The sequence below is a fragment of the Rhinopithecus bieti genome, unplaced genomic scaffold, assembly GCF_001698545.2.
Source record: "Rhinopithecus bieti isolate Rb0 unplaced genomic scaffold, ASM169854v2 scaffold_18548, whole genome shotgun sequence".
In the NCBI taxonomy this organism is placed as follows: domain Eukaryota; kingdom Metazoa; phylum Chordata; class Mammalia; order Primates; family Cercopithecidae; genus Rhinopithecus; species Rhinopithecus bieti.
Window position 1 is genome coordinate 2496306 of NW_016809526.1, and position 6271 is coordinate 2502576.

General features: G+C 46.3%; 1 pseudogene; it reads left to right on the forward strand.

The window, feature by feature from the left end:
- Positions 1–1023: 1023 nt before the first annotated feature.
- On the forward strand, positions 1024–1424 carry LOC108540526 (40S ribosomal protein S19 pseudogene; annotated as a pseudogene).
- The last annotated feature ends 4847 nt before the right edge of the window (positions 1425–6271 follow it).

Genomic DNA, 6271 nt, shown 5'->3' on the forward strand with positions numbered 1-6271 from the left:
TAGCTTCAGGTGCTCACATCTCAATGAAGGCAAATCACTCCAAAGTCATTTTGCCCCAGCCCCAGATCCCTTTTTCCACCTTCTTATCCTCTCCATCTTCTTTCCATCTCACTCCCTACCTTTAATCTCGTCGATCTGAATAGGTTCACAGCACTGTTTATATCCACCCAATTTATAACCCAGGGAGGCTGAGGCTGGATAACTGCTTGAACCCAGGAGATGGAGGTTGCAGTGAATTCTGCAACCTCTGCCTCCTGGGTTCTTCCACCAAGCTTTCAAGGCCCTCTACATCTTGAGCTGGCCCTGGCTTTGTTTCGCTAAACCAAACTCTGCTCTCAGCCCCTCTGCTTGCCTAGGCACTACCCTTCTTCCCTTGCCTGTGTTGGACTGACCCAGGCCCCAGCTTCTCCCTGCTCCCCACCTCCAGCCCACATGGAGCTCTCCAACCTCTCACTTAACACTTTCTGTCAACCCCACAAGCCTTTGATGAACTCTTCTGCACTGTCTTCTGATTGCTTCAGAGACATTAGTCTCTACTACCAGCACCACCAAGGACAGGGACTATAATAAATAGTTCTTGTGTTTTCCCGGCAGCATGAAACACTAAGCTAAACACATCACAAATTTGCAATAAATGCTTGCAGAATTAGATTTATGGACAGACTTAGAAACCAGGCTGATTTAACCTTTTTCCTGGAGGTGATTGAGAAATATGGGGTGGGGGATGGTCTTTGAGTTGGCTGGGACAGTGTCACAGTTGAATTCTGGGCAGGGTAGATGCTGCAGTTGAGTACTGGGCAGGCTAGATGCTGGAGACGACATAGGAGGCAAGGAGGTCTGGATTGCAGGGTGCAGTGAGATCGATGTGTAAGGGCTATCTACTGTGTATTGGTTATCTAGTGCTGTGTAACAAACAACCTCCAACCTTAGTGGCTTAAAATAACAAGTGTTTACTATTTTGTAAGTTCTGTGGATCATGAATTTGAGAACAGCTGTTCCCCTGGCTGGCAGTACAGAGGTGTCATGATTCCTGGAGTTACTGTAGAAGACATGAATCAGCAGGAGTTCATCAGAGCTCTGGTAGCCTTCCTTAAAAAGTCCAGGAAGCTGAAAGTCCCTGAATGGGTGGATACCACCAAACTGGCCAAGCACAAAGAGATGAGAACTGGTTCTACAAAACAGCTGCTTCCACAACGTAGCACCTATACCGCCAAGGTGGTGCTGGGGTTGGCTCCATGACCAAGATCTACGGGGGATGCCAGATAAATGGTGTCCTGCCCAGCCACGTCAGCCGAGTCTCCAAGAGTGTGGCCCACTGGGTCCTCCAAGCCCTGGAGGGACTGAAAATGGTGGAAAAAGACCAAGATAGGGGCCACAAACTGACACTTCAGTGTCAGAAAGATCTGGACAGAATCGCTGGATAGGTGGCAGCTGTCACAAGAAGCGTTAAAACAAATGATCCTGGGTTAATAAATTGCCTCAGTCATTAAAGAAAAAAAAAAAAGAGAATATGAGAGCAGCTTAGTTGGATGGTTCTGAATGAGGGAATCTCATGAGGTTGTAGTCATGATGTCCGTTGGGGCTTCAGTTATCTGAAGGCTTGACTGGGGCTGCAGAATCTGCTTCCAAGCTCACCCATGTGCATGGCTCTTGGCAGGAGGCCTCAGTTCCTTGCCATGTGGTTGTTTATAACATAGCAGCTCACTTCCCCCAGAGCAAGCAACCTGAGAGAGGGAGAGAGAGAGGGCAGGGCAGGGGAGCATGAGTCTCTGATGACTTAGCCTTGGGAGTGACAACCATCACTTCTACTGTGTTCTGTTGGCTACACAGACCAACCCTGAGACAATGTGGAAAGAGACTACTCAAGGGCATGGACACCAAGAAGGAAGCTCATTAGGGGCTATTTTGGAGGCTGTTTCCACCAGGAAGCATAAGACTCCGGCTCAAACCCACTTGAGGGATGGAAGAGAAGGGGAGAGAGTCTCAAAGGACTCCAGCCTGGAGTCTGGAAATTGAGGGGTCTCCTTTTCAAAAAGGCCTTTCTTGACTACTCTGGCCAAACACTGCCCCCCACCCTCAAGTCTCTCTCAGGTTATCCCATATACGTTCTTTGCACTTTTCACTCTGAAATTGCCTTTCTTGCAGATTTGTTGTATCTTTCCCATTAGGAAATGAGCTCCTCGTCACACACCAATGTGGCACGTGTATATAAATGTAACAAACCTGCACATTGTACACATGTACCCTAGAACTTAAAGTATAATTTAAAATTTAAAATAAGCTTAAAGTATAATAAAAAAAATAAAAAACTAAGCTCCTCATGAGCTGGGAACCTGTCTTGTTCATGCTGTGTTCCCAGTACCTAGTACGGTGCATGACATGTAGTGGGTATCAATACATATATATCTAATGAACAAATGAATGACACCTGGGGGAAGGGACACGCCCCTTTGCCTAGGGGTGAGAGTTTGCACTTTGCACAAGGATGGGGCCAGTAGGGCTGAAATCCAGCTGGCGCCCTGCATTGAAGTCTCATCCTGGGGCAAAGCCTTCCTCCACTGAATACCTGAGTCCTCTCAGCTGAGTCTGCCTCAATCCTACAAAAGGGCCATATGTGCTAGCAGAGGTAGGGGGCTTCTGCCAAAATGTTGGGGTGGAGGCTGCAGTCCATAGTGCTATCCCAGAGATCTTTTTATTCTTATATTTTATTTTTAAAGACAGGGTGTTGCTCTGTCACCCAGGCTAGAGTACAGTGGAGTGATCATAGCTTGCTGCAGCCTCGAACTCCTGGGCTCCAGAGATCCTCCTGCCTCAGCCTCCCCAGTGGCTGGGACTCTAGGCGCATGCCACCGCAGCCAGCTCAGAGATCTTTCTGAAGCTCACTCTACTTTTCCTGTGGTTCTAGCCCTTTCCTTCCTGTTTGAGGCTCCCTTAGGCTATATAAGTCGCTCTGCAGCCTCTCCTCTAGAGTAAATAAACCATTCCCTCGAGGTCCTTTTCTGCCCCAACCAGTCCTGTGACTTTATGAGCTTGACTTAACAGGAAGTTCACCTTCTGGCTTCTGTTTGTTAAATAGCATTGTCTGGACTGACAGCCCCCTCTTTGCTGAGCCTGGAACCCAGAGGAAGAAGTGGATACTCTAGTTTGAGTTTGGCCGTTAAAACAGAAGGAATATTGATCAACACAGGACCTACTTCATTCCACAGCAGCTACACACAGTCATGACAATTTCTTACCTTTCTATGGTGGCTTATGTTTATAAACAGCTTTTCCATACTTCAATTTTCAACAGGAAACTGTCATTACCACGAGCTAAAAAGCATTTACTGAGCACCTGTTGCATGCAGAGGGTGCTGTGATAGGAAATATAGTTGTGACAAGAGAGATGATAAGTTATTTATCTCCCAAATTTAATGTTAGGTAAGAAATGTGAAGTGCAGAACACTGGGTATGGTAAATTTCTATTTGCATAAAAAAGGTATTATACAAGGAATCATGCTCTCACCCGCCCAACAGAAAGGTGACTGTTTCTTGAGAGGCCTAACAGGATAGTGTTATCGGTGAAACAACCACAGCACAGGGACTGGCCTTCATAAAAAATAAAACAATAGATGTATATATATTTTTATATGGCTTGGGGTCTTCGGGAGAATACACAAGAAACTGACTACTCTGGTTACCTTTGGGTGGCTGGGATGAAAAGAAAACTTACTTTTCATTGTATTCTTTTGTACCTTTTGAATTGTGTACCACATACCTATATGAAAACATAATAATGTATAATTAAAGCAAATGATGAGATTTTAAAATAGAGCATTGTTAAAAGCCACATAATCTGTAAAGTAGAATATGTAATGTAGATATTTTGTCTCTAAAATGTTGTGGGCTGGGCTCAGTGGCTCATGCCTGTAATCCCAGCACTTTGGGAGGCTGAGGCGGGTGGATCACAAGGTCAGGAGTTTGAGACCAGCCTGGCCAACATGGTGAAACCCCTTCTCTACTAAAATACAAAATTAGCCGGGCGTGGTGGCGGACGCCTGTAGTCCCAGCTACTCAGGAGGCTGAGGCAGGAGAATCGTTTGAACCCAGGAGACAGAGGTTGCAGTGAGGTGACATCGCGCCACTGCACTCCAACTCTGGGTGACAGAGCAAGACTCCGTCTCAGAAAGAAAACAAAAATGTTGTGGTTTGTGTCTTTTAGTAACTTTACTGGAGTGATTAACCAAAGCAAAACATGTAGGTATTTGCTTCCTCTCTCTCTGGGCCTCTGCCTTGGCCACTTGGACTTCCTAACAGCATGGCAGCTGGGTTCCAAGAGTAAGTGTTCCAAGAGGCCTGGAAAGGAAGCTGCCGGGCTTCCTGTAATCTAGTTTCAGAAGACCTACATGGTCATGTGTACCACATTTTATTAGTCAAGTAAGTCACTAAGGCCAGCCCAGATTTAACAGAAGGCAAATTATGTGTACCTTTCAGTCTGAAAAGTTTCAAAGAGTTTGTGTCCATCCCTAATCCACCACCCACAGAAGCAAAAGCAAGCATGCAAACAAACAAAACGAGGACTAACATAGCGTTGCCAGGTTTTATTTTGACAAATAGAAATATTAAAAAGCAACACCAAAAAATGTTGTCATCCCCTACCACATTGTCACATCTGTTTCTTAAAAGTAAGTACTTTTCTTCCACCAAAAAAAGTAGAAAGGACATAGTTCCAAAACAAACGGCAGTTCTTTAAATAGAACAAATTTAGCTTAATGAAAAACTTGCTATGCTGTGCTTATGTTTCTCATTTCAGACCAGGTAGAAAACTAGGTCATGGAGAAATTGTCCATTGGCAAACCACCAGGCGCAAGGCATGAGCACCTCCGTGGTGCAGAGCAGCAGTCCCCTACTGCTGGTTTGCATCCAGGCTCTCCATGAAACCTGTGTCCTGCTGGCTTCCGGGATTTACCTCCCTACTCAGCTCCCAGTTACCAGGGAGGTGCCAATGGGCTTGTAGGCAGAAAGATCTGCCTGCTGTCTAGGTTTCCATGGCACCACACTGATGGGGATTTTTTTCTGGCGTCGTCAGGCTTTCTGGCCCAGGTTGGGCTTCTTACACTGTGGCTTCTGCTCTGTGTAAGCCCAGAAGGCTGGGCTATTCTGGCTCTGCAGGTCTGGACAAGAATTAGTGATACCATGGGCCTGACACAATGGGAAGCCTGCCCAAGACCACCACCATCACCTGCTCTGAGTGTATCAGAATCACGGGGGGAGGCTTTCCAGCACCAGCCTCCACCTTCCTTGAATTTCTGGCACCTCTTCAGTATGAAGCCTAACAGGTCCCACAGTGGGAATGTCGTACTAGACCAACCAGCAACCTTCACTTGGTCCTCTGGGACCAAGTGTCGGGAGACCTCTAAGCCAAGCCATACTGTATTTCTATGCATCGCCCAACGTAGCTGACTGAAGTTTTACCAGTGGAAGGGAATTGCCTGCTGACAATCAGCTACTCAGATGGCTGAGGATTAATTTTCTAAGTGTGTCTGACCTAGGAACATGTCAGACATTGGGAGCAGGAGTGGGTGTCAGCCGGGGAGACTCATACCCTCTGGGTCACGTCCTCTCTGCAAAGCCTCAGCATCTTGGGGAAGCAGAGTCCTACTCCACTTTCCCTAAACATTTCTAAAATTCTTTTAAAATTTATTTATTTATTTATTTTGAGATGGAGTATCGCTCCATCGCCCAGGCTAGAGTGCAGTGGCACTATCTTGGCTCACCGCAACCTCCGCCTTCCGAGTTCAAATGATTCTCCTGCCTCAGCCTCCTGGGTAGCTGGGATTACAGGCATGTACCACCACACTCAACTAATTTCTGTATTTTTAGTAGAGATGGGGTTTCACCATGTTGACCAGGCTGGTCTTGAACTCCTGATCTCAAGAGATCTGCCCATCTTGGCCTCCCAAAGTGCTGGGAGTACAGGTGTGAGCTACTGTGCCCAGCCCATTTCTTAAATTCTTGATGCAGAGGGAGAAACTAGTGTCTACTGCTCACCCTACAACTTTTAGGTAAATAGTTGTCTCTTAGAGAAATGACCTCAAAATGGACTTTTGTTTATTATAGGTATAATTGAATAGAAGGGCCAACTAGAAACAAGACTTATGCATCTAGAAACCAGAGTCATGTATCTATTCACTCCAAGGGTGAGAGCATATCTCTTGGGTGTTTTCCCAACAGCCCTGATACCAGACATCAGGAAGCAGGACAGGGTCACCTTCCCCATCTAGCGATGCAT